The sequence below is a fragment of the Sturnira hondurensis genome, unplaced genomic scaffold, assembly GCF_014824575.4.
Source record: "Sturnira hondurensis isolate 20B ecotype Veracruz unplaced genomic scaffold, ASM1482457v3 Scaffold0001509, whole genome shotgun sequence".
Taxonomy (NCBI): Eukaryota; Metazoa; Chordata; class Mammalia; order Chiroptera; family Phyllostomidae; genus Sturnira; species Sturnira hondurensis.
Window position 1 is genome coordinate 2,924,344 of NW_028074140.1, and position 20,110 is coordinate 2,944,453.

At 43.0% G+C, this 20,110-nt stretch overlaps 1 protein-coding gene and 1 long non-coding RNA gene across 3 annotated transcripts in view; one reads left to right on the forward strand and one right to left on the reverse strand.

The window, feature by feature from the left end:
• GRAMD2B (GRAM domain containing 2B) overlaps window positions 1-20,110 on the reverse strand; it is a 120,863-nt gene that overhangs the window by 68,583 nt on the left and 32,170 nt on the right. The window lies entirely within an intron of this gene.
• LOC118975013 (uncharacterized) overlaps window positions 1-20,110 on the forward strand; it is a 49,165-nt gene that overhangs the window by 4,141 nt on the left and 24,914 nt on the right. Inside the window, exon 2 of the long non-coding RNA XR_005063994.1 lies at window positions 10,065-10,124. This is a non-coding gene — a long non-coding RNA (uncharacterized LOC118975013). The remainder of the gene's footprint in view (window positions 1-10,064; window positions 10,125-20,110) is intronic.

Sequence of the window (20,110 nt, forward strand, 5' to 3'; positions counted from 1 at the left end):
GAGGGTTATCAGTGGGGAGGGGCAGAAGGAAGGAAAGGTACAGGGAATAAGAAGCATAAATGATAGGTACAATAGAGACAGGGGGAGGTTAAGAATAGTACAGCAAATGTAGAAGCTGAAGAACTGATATGTATGGTTGTACACATGGACATGAACTAAGGAGGGAATGCTGGTGGGTGGGGGGGGCAGGGCAGAGGGGAATAAAGGGGAGAAAAAAATGGGACAACTGTAGTAGCACATTCAATAACATATACTTAAAAAAGACTTTATAAAAATGTAAGAGTGAAAGTTGAGAAGCATTAGGTGAAGGACACCATTATTGAATGATCTGTGTGAAATATGAAAGAAAATTTCTAGATGCATGCAGTCATTGAGCAGTGGGCTGCGGTTCCGTAGTAGGCTATGGAATCTCCTACGATAGAGGCCTTTGAAAAAATATTTAAGAAAATCAAGTAGAATGGTTCTGCGTCATTTTTCCCAAGCCAAATTATACCGTAGAGGAGGAAATCTGCGATATGTACTCTATTTTTCTCTCTAGGGATGAGGCAAGAACTAAGCTTAGCCCCTGTGTTGAGAGCAACAGGCAAAATGGGAAGGGCTTACTGATCTCCGGGCGGGTGGTAGTTGGGAAGCACTAGTATAAATCTGATTCTGTGAGAAAGCAGAAGCAATAGAGACTCTTCTGGTTCAACATTTTTTTAAAAAAGAAATGATGCCATGAAAATAATACGTTAAAACACACGGAGTTTTAAAATATGTGTCTATCTTCTGTATGATAATGGAGAAGGGAAGGGGGTGGGGTTTCAGCAGTGATCCCCCCACCAGGTTCTTAGGGACTCCGGGGTGCTTTGAACTGGTTGGGGGGAGGAGCTGGCATTTGAACTTAGGCCTTCTGATGCCACTGCCTCCCTCCTGCCACTCCGCTCATATACAGCCTCTCCTGCTTCCGTTAGAACTCTTCCACATGTTTCCGTTCTGTATTCGTTTCTGTATGAGGGTAGGGGAAAAGGTTGCCTGCCACACACCAAACAGGTTTTAACAATCAAAGCTTCGTCATCATTTTTCGGAGAAGACCCTGAGCTTCCTCGAGTTTAGTGACTTGGCTAAAATTACAGTGTCTCGTGAGGCCAAAGACCCCGCTTTCCTGACTCCTAGTGGGGTGCTTGGAGGGGTACAGGAGAGTGAACAGAGCAAAACAAAGTTTTGACTTATAGGAGAGTGTGTGTGTGCGATGGGAATCGGCGGGGCAGAGAAGCCCAAGGCCCATCAGAAATATATAATGTTTGTGGGGAAGGAAGTGTTTGAATCTAGAGTTGTCTTCAGAGTGAATTTTGCAGTTATCTATTATTGTGTAACTAACCACTTCAAAGCTTGATGGCCTAAATCAATACTTTTTTCTTTCTCATGGTATGGTAGATTGATGGGGCTCAGGAGCTTGGTTCTTACTGGGGTCTCCTATGTACCTGCAGTCAGACGGCACCCAGGGTTTGTCATTCAAAGACTCAGCTGTGCTGGACATGCACTCTTGTGTCTGTGCTGCAGCTGGAATGGCTGCAACAGCTGGGGACCGGCTGAGCATTTTCATCTCTCCACGTGGCTAGCTTGAGCTTCTTTACAATAATGGTGGTTTCGGTGTAGTTAGACTTTTTCCATGGAGGCCAGCTTTCTTCAGAGTGTGTGTTCCATGATACCAAGGTAAAAATCTGCAAGGCTTTCTATGAGATAGCCTTGGCCATCAGGCAGCTTCACCTCTGTTGCATTCTGGTGGTAAAGGTGAGTGCAGGGCCAGCCCAGGTTCAAGGCAAGGTGTGGATCTAGGGTGCAGTTCACCAGGGACCATCTTTGGAGACTAGCTACCCCAGTGGAAGAAATAGATTAGGCCCTCTGACTGTAGGCACTTTGTCATTGGGCACGTGAGTAAATGGCCATTTCTGACGGCAGTGTTCTAAATGCATGAGCTGCAGAAGTGAGCAATATAGACAAAATCCATTCTACCATGGCTTTTCTGTTCTAGTGCGAGAAACCAATAGTTTCAGCAGATAAGAGAGGTAAAAAACAAAACAAAACTGAAAGCTGTGGAGGAGGAAGGCCTTTTTACACAGGAAGACGAGGGAAGCCTTTCTGAGAGGTGACATCTCAGCTGAAACTCGAACGAGAGGAAGGAGAAGCCACGTGAATTCTGACTGCAGAGCTGGCTGGCCGGAGGGAAGAGTGCGGAGGACTCCAGGCAGCACTGAGCTTGGCATACTCTAGGGACAGTGAGACAGCCTCTGCTCTCCACTGTGCCTGCAGCATGAAGAGGGAAGGGAGGCTGGTGGGAGATGCTCTCGGAGAGATATTATCTTCCCTGTCCGTTTGTTTGATCTGTGTTCTCCTACAAGAATGGAATCTTCTCCCAGAAACAAGAGACACGTCTGTCATGTTCACACAGTGCTGGTTCGTGTAAGACCCTCAGTAAATCTTTGTTGAATGGATAAGTTGTTGGGGGGTTTTCCAACCAGTGGTTCTCAGCCATACTCCCCTGGAGCTCTAGTTGACCTGAGATGTTCTAATGTTGAACAGTATTAGTCTTTTTGGCAGCTTGGAGGGGAAAAGAGTGAATGAAGAAGAAATATAACTCGCATGAAGAAGAAATATAACTCTTTCGCCCCCACCCACCAACTGAAAAAAAAAAAAACCTTGGCTCACGCCCCTTCTCACTTGTGTGCTGGTCAAGTGCAAGCGCTTCAGACATGACTCCCAGACGGCCTAGCTCCAGACCACGTCCAAGAATCACTGTTTATAATCCGCAAGCAACAGTTTAGAGTAATGGAGTCTCTTGTGGTTTCTCAGAGAAAGTCATACAGCTACTTCCTTTCCTTGTTTTGGGGGCTAACGATCACACCTTCCATATGAGGACTGGCCTTTCTCTTTCCGCACACCCTGGTTAGGCATGTTCTGTTTTTCTCCCTGTGGACTATTTTTTTTTCTTAAGTTTCTTTCTTTCTCTTTGTAATTTATTGATTTGAGAAAGAGAGAGAGAAAGAGAAAGCGAGAGAAATCTGTTTGTTGTTTAACTTATTTATGCATTCATCAGTTGATTTTTTTATGTGCCCTGACTAGGGATCGAACCTGCCACCTTGGCATATCAGGACGATGCTCTAACCAACAGCTACCCAACTAGGCCTGTGAGGTGTTTTGACAATGCAGTCAGTGCAGTGCAATCAGCACACTGTTTTGAAGCAGTGAATATTTAATTATCATTAAAGTAGTTTCTGCAGGTTACATGTTTCTTTATATCACTTTTTAAATACTTTTTATTGCTTTTTCTGATTTTTCATTCCTTTTTACATCCTTTCATATTATTATTCCTTCCCGACAATTCCCATTAGCATTTTGTTATCTTTCCTTCCTATCTGTTCTCTATGTAGCACTATTCATTTAAAATTTTTTTTCAAAAAGTAAACTGGCAAAGAAGGAACACAGGAGAAAGGAATGCAGAAAACACCTCAAGCAAATAAAGTTTTTCTATTTCTCTCATGTAGCTTCAGAATCTTTTGGATGAATCATAAATAGACCCTTCATTTAAGGCAAATTGAGCAGCCTGTCCTTCCTTTCTTCCTCCCTCCCTCCCTCCCTATCGATATTTTGTTGGTTTGTTTTTGTCCTTTCATGCCTATTGTGTGCCAGGCTATATTCTGGGTAACAGAGCTATGAAAATAAAGAAGCACCTGCTTGCTATAAGTGAGGTTTTAGTCCAGTGGGAGAGAGGTCAATAAACAGATATTTACAAAATATACACAAACAGAACTTCAGTCAAAAACTATCACATTTACATGTCACAACCAGTCACTTGGACCAAGTAACGTCATGATGTCAAATGATGGGGAGGGACAGGAGATGGCTCTATGATGGGTCATATTCTTCTGTTTTGGATCACGCACAAGCCACCCCCCACCCCCCACCCCATCTGCACAACTTGTCGAAAAGGCTCTAGATGCCCTAGACTGAACGTCGGGAGAGCTGGGCTCTAGTCCAAGCTCTGTGCTTTGTTCTGGAATGTGAATCTATTCATGGAATACAGCATTTAAGTAACAGAACGCTGGCCTCCAGGAAAGGACCTGGGGCTCGTGGTTGCAGCAATATCGCTTTCCGCCTTGCACAGACTAACTGTAAGAATGGGCATGGACAGCAGAATGTGGTGACCGCGGGAGCAGGGGGTGGGAGGGGGCTAAATGGTCATGGAAAAATATAATTAAAAAATTAACAAATGAAGAAAAAACCCAAGCTTTTTACACAGAAATGTCACATCTACCAAGTTGCAAAATGGTGATGTTAAAAAAATGTTATTTGGAGAGAGTTATTATTGAAATCGATTCACTTGAGGAAGGAATGGCATTCACCGCTTCCTGTGGGGCTTTGTGCTTCTTTGTGTTCATTTCCAGTTTTAAAGCAAACCATCTGCAAACAGAATGTGTTCCTGCGTGTTACCATCATGGAGCAATGAAAATCAGAATTTTATTTTTATCTTTATTTGTAGTCAGTCAAAGAAAGGAAGTTAAAAGTTCATCTTTCCTCCATACCAAAAACTATATAATAAGATCTTTCATAAGATACATAATACAGTAGAGGGAGATTCAGACATTAGGAATGCTTGGTCCTGTAGAATCTAGGCCCCCGGATTTTGAGGAGATACTGTATAAATTCGTAGTAGACGGTACAAAGGAACAGGAGATGAGAGCTGGTGGGAATGGTCCTGGTTCCTAGCTTCTTAGTGCAAACCCCTAGGCAGTCCTACTAGAAGTCCAATGCGCTGTCCATTGCACCACAGAGACAAGCCCTAGGTGGTCCTTATAGTATCTGCTTTGCAGCCCGTGTCCAAGGCATTGCCTGTGGTATCCTTTCAGTGAATGACTGGCCTGAGCTTGTTGAGTGATTTGTCCTGGCAGTCGAAGAGCCCTGACCTGGGGGCGATGGGGTGTGAGGAGTAAAATAAGGGAATGGTTAAGAGTCAGACAGATCTGAGAATCCTAATATGCATCTTACTACTTCCTCTAAGCCTCAGTTTCTTTATCTGTAGGGGGAAAAGGGAATAGCAGTAGTATCTGTTTTATAGGGTAATAATTTAAAGAGCTAATGTATATGAAGAAAGTAGTATAGCATGCCAGGTACCTAGTAAGCACTCAATTCATATAAACTATTGATTATCATCATCACATTATTACTGACCAACATAATATGTTAGCGAATTGAGGGTACTGCCCTCCCTGAGTTCATCGGCCCTCACTATTTAATGACAGCACACAGCGTGCAGAATGCTGTGTGTCACATGCTAAAGGGAGTTCCTGAAGCTATAGAAGATGTAACCTCTGTCCCCCGCTGAGGACTCTTCAGGCTGATTTCTTTACGTCACAAGCTAAGACTGCAAATTCAGGACAGCGGCATTGATACATTTACTTGCTTGATCTCAGTCATAATCTCTCATGTGTCCTTGGGTTTTCTTCCTCTCAGACGCATTTGCCACTGTGAAAGTTCAGCTTACCTAGTGAAGGAGTCATGAGTCGATCAATATGACGCCTTGTGGAGTGGATACTTATGGTAACTAGGGCGACTGTATGTCGTGATTTGCTTGGGACACTCCTGATTTAGTCCTGGGTTCTGGAATAATTATAACAGCATTTCCTTTTGTTCTGAAAAAGTGTCCCTGTTTGGAAAATTTACTGAGAGCCAACCTATAGTATTGACCAAATGAAAATATCCTGTTAGCTCAGTTGTTTAGACTAGGTCTCTCATGATCCAAACTCTTGGATCGGATTGCCTTGCTGTCTGTCACTCATTTACTCCCAACTTTTATTAAATGACCCGAAAGTTATCAGAGGAAAAAACAAATGCATGCGAGAATGTCAAACTATTACAATTACTTGGAAAACAAAGCAAAGCTCACGTTTCATTAACATCAGATTAGAGGCATCTTACGCACAGAGTTGATAGTTTCATGACCCAATAGGAGTCTGGGTGTAAGTGGCTATTATTATGGATAATGACTTGGCTAATTATAAACCAGAATTTTTGCTTAGACCTCACTGAGTCACACTTATGTTGATACTGAGGCTCCAAACAATCTGGTTTAATTCTCCAGATGCTTTCTTTCCCCAGGCATCTGACTTCTCTACAGTAAGAACTTGAAGGCTTTCTGTCTTAAGTCCTAGGCTCTGGTTTTTGGTTTACACCAGTGAGTGAATTTCTTAGGGGCTTGGGTAGCGAATGGTTACTAAACTGCCAGTGAGTAAGCTTCGTACTGGAAAAGCCAGCACTTACAGAAAACACACACAATCAGGTTTAGGACTTCTTTATTTTTTTTCTTATTTCTATTTTGGATACCTGCTCTATTTAAAAGTGTGAATAGCAGTGTCCTTGCGGGTATGGATTGAGAAGAGGGAGGAGGACTTTCAAGGGTGCTGGGAATGGTCTGCTTTGCTCTGGATGGTGGGTACATGGGTGGATGCATGCATAAAAATCCAGAGAGTACACTTAAGATTTATGCATTTTAATTCCTTTAAATGAAACCTCAATTTAAAAAAGTAAAAAGAAAAGCCTCAAATGTCTTTAGCCAAGGCTGGTTAAAAAATACATATATTCTGAGACTTCCACCAAGATGGAGGCATAGGTGGAAACACTGTGCCTTCTCCCACAACCAAGTTTGAATACAACAAAGATTTGGAGAACAAAGACACAGCCAAAAACTAGGAAATTGAATTATACGGAAGTGCGACAACAACGAACCGTTCAACCGGACTGGTAAGAGGGGCGGAGCCAGTAAGAGGGGCGGAGCCAGCAGTGGAACAGGGCTGGGCAGGACAGATCCCCCAACCTAGGCGTGCAAGTAGCCCAGACCCAGTCAGGGTGTGGGGCAGACTGACCTCGGTCGCACATTTGCACACAGTGAGATGGACCACGCCGGCCCCAGAGGGTAAACCCAGTGGTGGAGGGCTGACGGCGGTGGCACACTCGCGTGCAGGGGGACGAAACACATGGGCCCTGGTGATGGTGGCAGCTGCGGCACCTGTGGCGGCGGCAGGAGGCTGCAGACGGGACGCCATTGCTCCTCTTTGACCCCACTCCCACATACAGCATCACAACCCAGCAACTGAGTTGCCCTGCTCTGGTGAACCTAGGGCTCCGATCCTGCTATGGAACATGCACGAACAGCCCAAAAGATGGCACAAGAAGAACTCAAACTCCCAGAGCCGATAACTCTAAGAGACCAAGAAATTGCCAGCCTCTCAGATGCACAGTTCAAGACACTGTTTATCAGGATGCTCACAGAACTGGTTGATTATAGTCACAAATTAGAGGAACATATGAAGGCTAATTCAACTAATTGAAATGAAGGCTAATTCAACTAATTGAAATTTCAGCTAATTGAAATGAAGGGAGATGCACAGGAAACCAATAGTGATGGAAAGGAAACTGGGACTCAAATCAATGGAATGGACCAGAAGGAAGAACAAAACATCCCACCAGAAAGGAATGAAGAAATGAGAATTCAAAAAAATGAGGAGAGGCTTAGGACCCTCCAAGACATCTTTAAACGTTCCAACATCCGGATTATAGGGGTACCAGAAGGGGGAAAGAAACAGCCACAAGTGGAAAACTTATTGGAACAAATAATAAAGGAGAACTTCCCCAGTCTGGCAAAGGAAATAGACTTCAGGAAATCCAGGAAGCTCAGAGAGTCCCAAAGAAGTTGGACCCGAGAAGGAACACACCAAGGCACATCATAATTACATTAGCCAAGAAGAAAATGAAGGAGAGAATCCTAGAAGCAGCAAGAGATAAGGGGACAGTCACCTACAAAGGACTTCCCATCAGACTGTCAGCGGATTTCTCAAAAGAGACCTTACAGGCAAGAAGGGGCTGGAAAGAAGTATTCCAAGTCATGAAATCCAAAGACCTACAGCCAAGATTGCTTTATCCAGCAAAGTTTTCATTTAGAATGGAAGGACAGATAAAGTGCTTCTCAGATAAGGCCAAGTTCAAGGAGTTCATCATCACCAAGCCCTTATTATATGAAATGCTAAAGGGACTTATCTAAGAAAAAGAAGATGAAAAATAGGAACAGTGAAAGGACAGCAAACTCACAGTTATTAAGCACACCTAAAACAAAAGCAAACCAAGAGGACAGCTAGATCAGGAGTGGAACCATAGAAATGAAGAACACATGGAAGGTTAGCAACAGGGGAGTGGGAGGAGGAGAAGGGGGAGAAGGTACAGAGAATAAATAGCATAGACAGTAGGTAGAAAATAGATATGGAGTAGGGCAAGAATAGTATGGGAAATATAGAATCTAAAGGATTTGAGACACGTGGTCATAAACTAAAGGGGGGGAATGGTGGGGGAGGAAGTGTGCAGGGTGGAGGGGAATGAAGGGGGGAATAGAACAACTGTAATGGTATAATCAATAAAATATATTTAAAAAACAAACAAACAAACAAACAAAATATATATATATATTCTTAGTTATAAAAGGAGGAGAAAAAAGAAACAGAACACCTACTTACACACAGATTTTAATCTCTTTTTGTGACCTTGGGTATCAATATGATCATTGTTCTTTATTGTTTTCTCGGGATATATGTCTCATTGGCTCTGTCTTAATCTTTGATAATAAAAATTGAAATTATGGCAACAGTTTTTGGACAGGACTTTTTCCACCTACTTTCATTCACATGTTTATTTCAGTGTAAAACATTACAAAGTTTTTAACTCTTAACTGTGCACTTTTTGCATAACCTATAAAATGTCTATTGAAAGCTCCCTAAGCCGTATCAGGCACAGCTTACAGCAAATACTGTGCATCTTCACAACTCGGGTTTCAGTTTATCACGTGACTGTCCAATAAGGTAGTTGACTTTCGTGATTAAAAGGATCATGAGAAACAATCCATTTTTTAACATAAAATAGAATGCAAATTAGAACTTTTCAGATATTTAGAAAATATATGATTCTCTCAAATTTTATTTTATTTTTCAATCTACCTCCAAAGTGTACACTATAATATTTTGCCAGCCACACAATGACCTAAGGCTTAGGTGAGTTCAAGAACTGAGATCACCTACAATTCAAGAAAAAAGAAAAAGGAGAGAGATGCTAACATTAATTGAGTGCCTCCTGTGTGTCAGGTACTATGTCTGCTATGGATTATTTACTCTTTACAACAACCCAGTGAGGACTGGCTCATTGCATGAATGAAGAAACTAAGGTTCAGAAAAGGTAACAACTCTCTCAAGATCACATAGCTAATAAGTCTGTTATGTTGTTTTCCAAAGCTTGCTCTTTTTTGTGCTGTCTCTGGTGATGTCAAAAGAGGTGAATTCTTAAGTGATTAAAAGATTTAAAGGGATTTTTTAAGATAATCTCATCACTTTCACTGCTTTAGAGGTAAGGAAACTGGGTCTAGGAAGGTTATACTGTGTCTGCCTGGGCAATGTACATCTCAATTGCCATGTCTCCTACAAGGTTCTTTTACTCCTCTCCCCATATGCCCACCTCATCCTGCCCCACCTAACCCACCATAGTCAGAATTAAAATCCTTCATATGCTATACTGTGTGGTGGGCAAGGGTGAGTAGCATTTGGACACTGGGTTTAAATTCCTGATCTACCACTGAAGAGCTGTGTGACCTCGAGGAAGTTCCTCAACCTCTCTGAGCAACAAGGCCAATTGGACTGATTTCATTTTCCTAGTTAATGGCTTTCCACGTTTTCCACAATTTCCCAGTTAATGAGGTCGTCAAGTACAGAATCCAAGCCTTCCAGATCTTTTCCTGCTACTCAAGGATTGTTGATTACTGATTTGCAGGCTACCATTTGCCCCTTGAATTTTTTAATGCTTTTGGGAATCTAAAAGTACTTGGGTAGTTGCCTGTGCCCATGAGTCCATTTGGGAATTAGTTATCCCTTTGTTGTCCCTTTAAAGGATTAGCATGGAGCATGGGCTGACTTTCTACCCTTGGTATTATATGGTTGATGCAAACCAGTCTAATTAACAAGTAAGTGATTCTGGTGTGTGCCTTCTATTCACAGTTTCCCATCTCCATCCACAGGGGTGCCTTCAACTGCCCCTAGGAGCCTTCAGGAAGAAAAGTAAGGCTTTTAACTCTCTGCTTCCCTTTACAGCCTCCCAGCCCCACCCCATCAAATGTTGCTGTTGTGAAAAGGACTGGTGGAAGGCTTCATTTCCTTGGATTGTGTCAAGATTGTGGAATCTTGAAATTTCCTGATTTCAGGGAAGGTAGGTCTTGTGCGTTGGCTTCCACTTGGTTTCACCTGGGGACTTGAATGGCACCAGCCCATTGCGTTCAAAAGTGTGGTGCGCAGAGTGCTGTGACGGACTTTCTAAAAACCTGGACTACAGCCATCGGATGCTAGCATTCCATCCTCTCTTGACAAAGGTGTGTAGTTGTCGTTGGTTTTTTTAAATGACAAATTTCAGCTCTAATGTTTCCAGATTCAAATATTATTGAATGTCCAGTTTTTAGGAAAATGGTGCTGTGAACTTTGTAAGCTGTTCTGTCTCAGAAGGCCTCTCCCTTATTAGCCAACTTGGGGGGTACGTATCTGTATTTAGTTAGCCCCTCCGACCTTTGTGAAGGCTTGGAGACTTTAATGTTGCTCAAAGGTGAATCTTTTAGTGTGTCAAACTCTATCAGGACATATAAAGCTGCTTTAAAATAGGATGCAACTCATCCCAGAAAAGCTTTGATGTATGAAGTTACAATAATAAAAATGCAACTTTAACGTTACATTAGGATGAGTGTAACTCGTATTACATTTCTTTTCCTGCTGTCTCTCCCCCTCCTGGCTGCGCTGTGTGAGGGACAGCTTGCGGTCTCTTTCTTGTTGAGCCGCTATTCCTAATACCTACTATTTCTTCAATAATAAATGATGGCAACAGAAAAACACTGGATATTATAAGCAACATCCAGCCTAGAAATGCATCGTGCTCTAAAGGGCACTGAGGCGGATTTCATTATTTGAGATGCAGACTACATTTTCTCATACAAAGAGTACCATTAAAAGAACTTAGATTCCTGGGTTTACTCACAGAAGTGACTTTATTTCATATTTGAAATTCCATTGTTTTAGCTATTCTAGAAGCAAACTTTTTGGGGTTCGCTTGGGAATTAAGTCATCGTTTTAAAACTTGTTTATAAAGGGAAGTCACTTCTTAAGGTGTGGTGAACTTGCCACTGAATTCAAAGGTAGGTTTCTGTCGCCCTGGCCCGGGTGCTCAGTTGGTTAGAGCGTTGTCCCAATATGCCAGGGTCGCTGGTTCGATGCCGGGTCAGGGCACATGCAGGAGGCAACCAGTGAGTGCATGGATAAATGGGACAACAAATCATTCTTTCTTTCTCTCCCTCATTCTCAAAAACAAGAAAGATTTTCTTCTATGCAGTCTGCATGCTGGGTGCATGTTGGTCAAAGATACAGAGAGAGAAGAGGAACTGACCCCTAAGGGGTGAATACTGGGCCTCAGGGGGAGGCTCTGGCCTAACTCCGGGCTTTATAAATGTACTCCCCTTCCACTGAACTTCCCACTCTAATGTCTAATGTTACGAGGACCTCTAATGTCTATCTGTGACGTTTTCCCGTTAGGCACACATCTTGTATAATTGCCTCAGCTCCTTAAGGAAAATAGTGAAAGGAAAACTCTGGAACTAATTTTCAAGCTACCACAGATCCACAGGCCTTTTTCCAAACCCATGGGGCCAGATGTGTTTTGGAATTCAGAGGCATTTTTGGACTTTCCAAAGGTAATGTGGCACACACACTGCATGTGACAGACTATTCCCAGCTTGTAATTCAACACAGTTACATCCCCCAGCTGAACATGTGGATATTCCCACAAAGTGAGGTAAACAGCTATTGCCTCACATCCCTTTAGTTCAGGTTTCCTTAGTCAAGTTGTAAAAGTTGTTTGCTCTTCAGAGCTCTTTCCATCTCAGAGTGGCTGGTAGGGGACTGTGGAATATGTCTCAAGGAAGAAGTGAGGAGACTGTTTCGGTCCCAGGACCTTCGCAAGCAGCAGGGACCCTATGTAGGGACCGAGAGCGGCAGGGACCCTATGCAGGAGAACCTCCTCCTCTGAGAAGGCCCAGACTGGGCCTCCAGGCGGGGTTTTACCAGCACTCAGCCGAACCTTGCTCTCAGTGGCTCACTGCAAGGCTTTCTGAGCTGGCTCAAAGAGCTGTCACACTTGGAGAGAAAACCTCTTTCCACTTGGGGTGGGGTGACAGGAAGGCACAGGGAAGCCTGGAGCTCCAAGGGGGATGCTGGCAGAAATCCTACAGACACAGGGAAGGGGGGAGGGAATGCTATTTTTAAAAATTGATTGGAAAGAGAGAGAGAACAAGAAGAATGGGGAGGGGAGAGAAACACTGATTTGTTGTTCCACTTATTTATGTATTCTTTGGTTGATTTTTGCGTGTGCCCTGACCAGAGATCAAACCCACAACCTTGGTGTATCCTGACTATGCCCTAACCAACCGAGCACCCAGTGAGGGTGAGGGGTCGGGGCGTGGGGGCAGGGGGAACTCAACTGAAGCTGCTGGAGAGGAGGCCTGATACTGGAACAGAGTGGGGCCCGAAACCTGATTCAAGGATGACTCCCACCCTCGCCCCCTGCCAGCCAACCCAAGCTTCTGATTTTCCCTGTGATTAGTTTAGTAGTCACAGAATAGTGACCCTCCACTAAATATGACCAACCAGTGAGTTTTGTGAGAATTTGAAAGCCTAACAATGAACTGGAGGTGTTCCAATTTATTGTTGGCCCATGGTCCTTATTATCTTCTATGATTTACACCCTTTTTTAATTAAAAAATGTTTATTGATTTTAGAGAGAGAGGAATGGAGAGGGAGAAAGAGAGAAACATTGATGTGAGAAACATTGATTGGTTACCTCCCATTCGTGCCCCAAACTGGCGACTGAACTAGCAACCTAGGTTCGTGCCCTGAACGGAAATCAAACCCCCAACCTTTTGGTGTCCCGGGTGACGCTCCGACCAGCTGAGCTACACCAGCCAGGGCTATGATTTACACTCCTGTGCAACCTGCTGGGATTAGAGTGTCTGTCCCTGGTGTATGACCTGGGTCATCAGGGTTATCTCCGTAGTCAGTCATTGGAGCCCAACCAGCCACAGAGACAAGGTCTACTCGGGACACTCGGTGAGAAAACTATGTAAGAACGCACAGGGTCGTTGTTCTACCTGATGGTGAAGTTTTCTGTTCAAGTCCTAGGTAGAGCAGATCTGTATCCACAAGTTTCCGAAAAACATCCCCTCTTGTTCCGGAAACTGAGCAGCGCGTCCTCTCCTGCCCCTTTTAACTTCTGGATCCCTGGCTTTGTTCTTTTTCTTCTAGCATTAATTAATGCACAGGTTGCTAATGGATTCTTTTTGGATTAGTCTTAGTAATAGAAAACAGAAGCTTAAAAAATGAAATGAAATAAGCTTTTGTTAATGCTGGTTGATTTTCCATGAAGAGTTTGTGAGTTCTGTGGCATCTGGAGCGTGCTGGGAGCTCAGCGAGGCTAACCTGTTTGTCCAGAGGTCTCCTCTCTTGTCGAGCGAGGCCTGTTAGCTACGACCGGTCATTTTTCCTAATCATCATATGATTCAAGTCTAAGGTCATAGTTATTAAATTTAGATTAAGGTAAAGCAATCACATCCTGAAGCATGCTCATTAGAAAAAGTGATTAGGAAATGAATTTCAGTAATTATAATTAATAAGCAAGAATACAGCATACTTAATCAGCTTTGTGCATTAAGGGACTTAATTTTGAGATTAAATGTTAACCATTAAAAAAAGTCCTTCCTAGTATCTTTCCTATAATAGATATATCCCAGCCTTGTGTTTCTTTCCTGATTACAAAACACTGTCCTTCCATCTTTCCAAAGGAAAAGCATCATCTAACCATAAAAAACAAACAAACAAACAAAAATCCCCAAACAACTCTAAGGTGTAAGAACTGCAACCGAAAGCAGAAGGATGATTTTAAATAGCGCACTTTTGGAAAATGGGTTTCAGGCGTTTTCATCGATGTGCTTTGCAGACTCACAGTTACAACTTTAACGCCTTGGCCGCAGCAGCATTTAAATATTCTCTAGGCTGACCTTAAGCTGTTTCATAACTAAGGCTATTAACTGGGCTGTCTCCTTAAAAGAACCAAATCCATGTTTGAGGCTCTCCAAATGGAGAAAAGCCCTGACTTTTATTTCATAAAATCGATTCCTTGAGGTTAGGAAAAACTCCACACAACCCACCTGGATGTATGTTTGAGTCTCCTGTACACATGTGACCAAGTCACCCTACCAGACTCTAAGCTGGAGGACAGCAGGAACCACAGCTATTTTACTCGCCTGTGTGTAGCCAGTGTTAAGCCTCCCACGTAAATATTTAATAAAGGAATTTAGTGTTGAATGAATGTAGCAAATACTTGGACAGCTCTGGCTGCTCGTTACTGTTCTGAGAGGCTCAGTCCATGTTCTGGCAATTCTGATTGTTCAGTTTCCTTTTATAACGATTAGATTGTCTGTCATCTCTTCCAACTCATTCCATTTCAGCCCTGTAGGTGTGTAGAGTTGCCCAGCCACACGACAAATCTTTATGTATCTGAGTGGACTCTTATGCCCTAATCCCTCCACCTGGCCTCTGGACTTTGCCTCTGCAGACAAATATCCCTCGTTCTCTTGTAACTGAAATAGATCTGAATGTCCCCTCCTGCTCTCTGACACGCTCACTTCTGAGCATGCTCCAGATGAGCACCTTTGCATGGTAGCCAGGATGGGTCAGGGAAGGTCTGATCCACATGGGATTGTTGACATATGCATTCTAGGGTCTGTTCATGCCACTTGTTTGTAAACTAAGTTTTTATCTTTTTGGAGGAATTGTGTTTTGTTTTGTTTCATTTTTAGCTTTTCAGACAGAACTTCTATTTTGTTTTTAACAAAACCCTGTGTCAATGGCAGGCAAGTTAAATGGGAGATAATTTATTAATATTATCTAGGAGGTAGGTTTAGGCTGCTAATGGCTCATTTGTTATCTTGTTTTCAGGTTGACTTAATTGGATAAGTAAGTTATCACGATAATTTGCCTCTTTGTGAAGCCTAAACCTGGAGAGTTAGATGGAGGGTCCCCATCTTTGCCAGGAACGTTTCCTCCAGGGCAGCCAAGCTAACTGTTGGGACAGGACACCAAGTCTGACCCTGGGCACTAAGGCTTTCTCGTATGGCTGTTTGATAAGTAGGGCAGAATTTTGAAGATTTTGTAAGGCTGCTTCTAAAATAAGCATTTACTATGTATTTTCTCATAGGACTAAAGGTACAGTTTCGGAAACGAATTGATTTTCATGAACTTTGATATTTATTGGAGGAAATTTTAAAAATCAGGCTATTAATGGGGAAGATGCAGGTGCATGTGTATGCAAATGTGTGGGAATTTTTATTAGAAATCATCTACTAGTGAGATAACATTTTACCTTTGGGTAATTAGAGAAATAAAATGACAGAAGAACAGCTTCAGTTATTTGAATCCTTTAAATTATTATCAGTTTCTAATTGTTTGGGGAGGTGGGAGCACCGGAAAGAAGGGGAGGTGGAGGAAGAAGCTGATGGGTGAGCGTAGGCAAGAGGACAAGAGGAAGGGGAGTTGAAAGGGGGAGGGGCAGGGAAGGTGGAATGCCTCGGAAATTCGAAGTAGCCACAGGGTCCTTCCCTGTTTCCTCACATGCACTCTAAGGATATATTTTGTAACTCACTGGTTGAAGTGAAACAATTCTTATGTAACCGAAATTTATTTATTATTTTTTATTTTTATTGATTTGAGAGAGAGAGAGAGGAAGGGTGGGAGAGATGGAAGGGGAGAGAGAGAGAGAAAGAGAGAGAGAGAGAGAGAGACTGATTTGTTGTTCTACTTATTTTTGCATTCACTGGTTGATTTTTGTATGTGCCATGACCAGGGATCACACCCACAACCTTGGTGTGTTGAGACAGTGCTCTAACTAACTGAGATACCTGGCCAGGGCTGTAACTGAACTTTATTGTTCTGGGAAAAAGGACAATTTATTTTGAATATATATTATAGTTGATATGCGATGGCTACAGGTTCCAAAAAGAGCTGAGAACAAAGCAACAGATCCCTCTACCCTTCCATGAGATAGACAGTAATTCATATTGAGCATTTGCAGTAGAAAAAAGTTTAAATTTGGGGCATGTACTAAGCATAAGGTGCTATGTGACAAGTTTCCAATCAAAACCTTGAATGTAAGTCTGGGCCTAGTTTCCCTGGGTGGAAACATGGAACACACGTTGCTACAGTGAGGGCAGAGTGTGCTCTCTGAGACCCTTCACAGCAGGGAGTGAATATAAGGAAGCCTGCACAGTCATGCACCACATAATGACATTTCGGTCTGTGATGGGCTGCGTATGCTATGGTGATCCCATAAGATTATGTGGGGTCTTATGGTTATAAGGATCCCATATGGGGATCCCTATGTTTTGAACTCTGTATCTGGTAGATTGCTTGCCTACATTTTGTTTAGTTGGCTTTTTTGTGTTTGTGTTTTAGATTTCTACTGTTCATTCATTTGGGGCATGTTTCTTTGTCTCTCCATTTTGGCTGCCTCTCTGTACTTGTTCTGTGTATTAGGTAGCTCTGCTATGCCTCCCAGCCCTGGCAGGGCAGACTTATGTACTGGGTGTCCTGCGGGGCTCAGTCCCCTGTCACCTGAGCTGGATGCTCCAGGCACGTTCCTGTGTAGGGTATGTGAGCTTTCCTGTTGTAGTTGAGTCTTGGCTGCTACTGGCTCATTTGTGGGTGGGGTTGACCACCAGGCTGGTTGACAGTGAGGAATGACTGTGACCACACTGTACAAGCTGCTGTGGGTGGGGTGGCCTGACCCCCAAAAGCAAAATTCACCCCACAGGGTCTGGGGCCTACTGAGACATCCCCTTGGGTGTGCTGCTTGTGGAGCTAGTTGGCTCAGTTTCTGATGTGGTGTGAATCCAGTCACTGGGTTCAGCAAAGTGGGACTAAAAGGAACATACCTCAACATAATGAAGGTCATATATGACAAATCCACAGCTAACATTATACTTAATAGCAAAAAAACTTGAAGTGTTTTCCTTAAGATCAGGAACAAGATAAGAATGTCCATTTACTTTTTTCTTCTTTTTAAAAAATTTAATCTTTTTTTAGCATTCTTTTTTTAAAATATATTTTATTGATTATACCATTTCAGTTGTTCTATTCCCCCCTTCATTCCCCTCCACCCGCACACTCCCTCCCCCACCGTTCTCCCCACCTTAGTTTATAACCATGTGTCTCAAGTTCTTTAGATTCTATATTTCCCATACTATTCTTGCTCTCCCCCTATCTATTTTCTACCTACCATCTATGCTACTTATTCTCTGTACCTTCTCCCCCTTCTCCTCCTCCCACTCCCCTGTTGCTAACCCTCCATGTGTTCTTCATTTCTATGGTTCCACTCCTGATCTAGCTGTCCTCTTGGTTTGCTTTTGTTTTAGGTGTGGTTGTTAATAACTGTGAGTTTGCTGTCCTTTCACTGTTCATATTTTTCATCTTCTTTTTCTTATATAAGTCCCTTTAGCATTTCATATAATAAGGGCTTGGTGATGATGAACTCCTTGAACTTGACCTTATCTGAGAAGCACTTTATCTGTCCTTCCATTCTAAATGAAAGTTTTGCTGGATAAAGCAATCTTGGCTGTAGGTCTTTGGATTTCATGACTTGGAATACTTCTTTCCAGCCCCTTCTTGCCTGTAAGGTCTCTTTTGAGAAATCCGCTGACAGTCTGATGGGTACTCCTTTGTAGGTGACTGTCCCCTTATCCCTTGCTGCTTCTAGGATTCTCTCCTTCATTTTAGTCTTGGCTAATGTAATTATGATGTGCCTTGGTGTGTTCCTTCTTGGGTCCAACTTCTTTGGGACTCTCTGAGCTTCCTGGATTTCCTGGAAGTCTATTTCCTTTGCCAGACTGGGGAAGTTCTCCTTTATTATTTGTTCAAATAAGTTTTCCACTCGTGGCTGTTTCTTTCCCCCTTCTGGTACCCCTATAATCCGGATGTTGGAACGTTTAAAGATGTCCTGGAGGGTCCTAAGCCTCTCCTCATTTTTTTGAATTCTCATTTCTTCATTCCTTTCTGGTGGGATGTTTTGTTCTTCCTTCTGGTCCATTCCATTGATTTGAGTCCCAGTTTCCTTTCCATCGCTATTGGTTTCCTGTGCATCTCCCTTCATTTCAATTAGTTTAGCCTTCATACGTTCCTCTAATTTGTGACTATAATCAACCAGTTCTGTGAGCATCCTGATAAACAGTGTCTTGAATGGTGCTTCTGAGAGGCTGGCAATTTCTCGGTCACTGAGAGTTATCGGCTCTGGGACTTTGAGTTCTTCTTGCGCCATCTTTTGGGCTGTTCATGCATGTTCTGTAGCAGAATCGGAGCCCTAGGTGTTCACCAGAGCAGGGCAACTCAGTAGCTGGGTTGTGACGCTGTATGTGGGAGTGGGGTCAAAGAGGAGCAACGGCGACCCGTCTGCCGCCTCCCGCCACCGCCACTGGTACCGCAGCTGCTACTGTCACTGGGCCTGTGTGTTTCATCCCCCTGCACATGAGTGTGCCACCGCCGTCAGCCCTCCACCACTGGGTTTACCCTCTGGGGCCGGCATGGTCCATCTCACTGTGCGTGAATGTTTGACTGCAGTCAGTCTGCCCCACACCCTGACTGGGTCCGGGCTACTTGCGCGCCTAGGTCCGGGGATCTGTCCTGCCCAACTCTGCTCGCTGCTGGCTCCGCCCCTCTTACCATCCGGGTTGAATGGTTTGTTGTTGTCGGACTTCCGTATAATTCAATTTCCTAGTTTTTGGCTGTGTCTTTGTTCTCCAAATCTTTGTTGTATTCAAACTTGGTTGTGGGAGAAGGCACAGTGTTTCCACCTATGCCTCCATCTTGGCAGAAGTCCTAAAACTTTAATCTTTATTGTACTTTTCCCATTACCTTTTAGTCCCCTTATACCCACCTCCCCACAGTAATGACCACACTGCTGTCCATGTCCATGAGTCGTTTTCCCTTTGTGCTCAATCCCTCCACCCACTAACCTCTCCTGACCTGTAGCTGTCATCCTGCTCTCCACCAATGAGTGTCTGTGCTTCGCCTGTTAGTTCTGTTTGTTCTCATTAGATTCCACAAATGGATGAAGTCGTATGGTACTTGTCTTTGTCTGATTGGCTTCATTTAGCATAATGTTCTCCAGGTCCATCCTTACTGTCGCAAAGGGTAAACCTTTCTTCTTTTTATAGCTGAGTAGTACTCCATTGTGTAAATGTGCCATAGCTGTTTTATCCGCTCATCTACTGATGAACACTTAGGCTGCTTCCATACCTTGGCAATTGTAAGTAATGCTGCAATGAATTCGTGGGTGCCTATGTTCTTTCAAATTAGTGTTTTGGATTCCTTCAGATATATTCCCAGAAATGGGATCACTGGGTCAAAAGGCAGATTCATTGTTAATTTTTTGAGGAAACTTCATACTGCCTTCCAGAGTAGTTTAAGTGGTTTCTTCTGTGTGTCCGTGGTTATAAGGCTTCTCTCCAGCCAGTGTTCAGTTAGTTATTCAGGGTGATTCTTTTCCATTTAGTAGTAATTTCAGATCGGTCCTGGGAGGAGGTCAGTGTGGCTTCCACTCACTCCTCAGCCATCTCAGATCTCTAATCTGCATTTTTGTAATGACTATGGCGTTGAGCACCATTTTGTATCTTATTGGCATACTGTATCTTCTTTGGAGAAAAAGCTATTCCAATCCTTTTCCCATTTTTAAATGTGTTTTATTTTTATTATTGAGTTGTAAGAATTATTTACATGTTCTAAATATTAGACACATCAAGTAATTCCTAGACCTTTAGCTGATAAATCATTTGCAATATTTTCTTTCATTCTGTGGATTGAAAATGGGAATTTTGACGAGGTCCAATATACTTATTTCTTTTTTAGTTCATTCTTTTGGTGCCATATGCTACTCTCATGTCAGATTTTAATCACCCAGTTCACTCTAG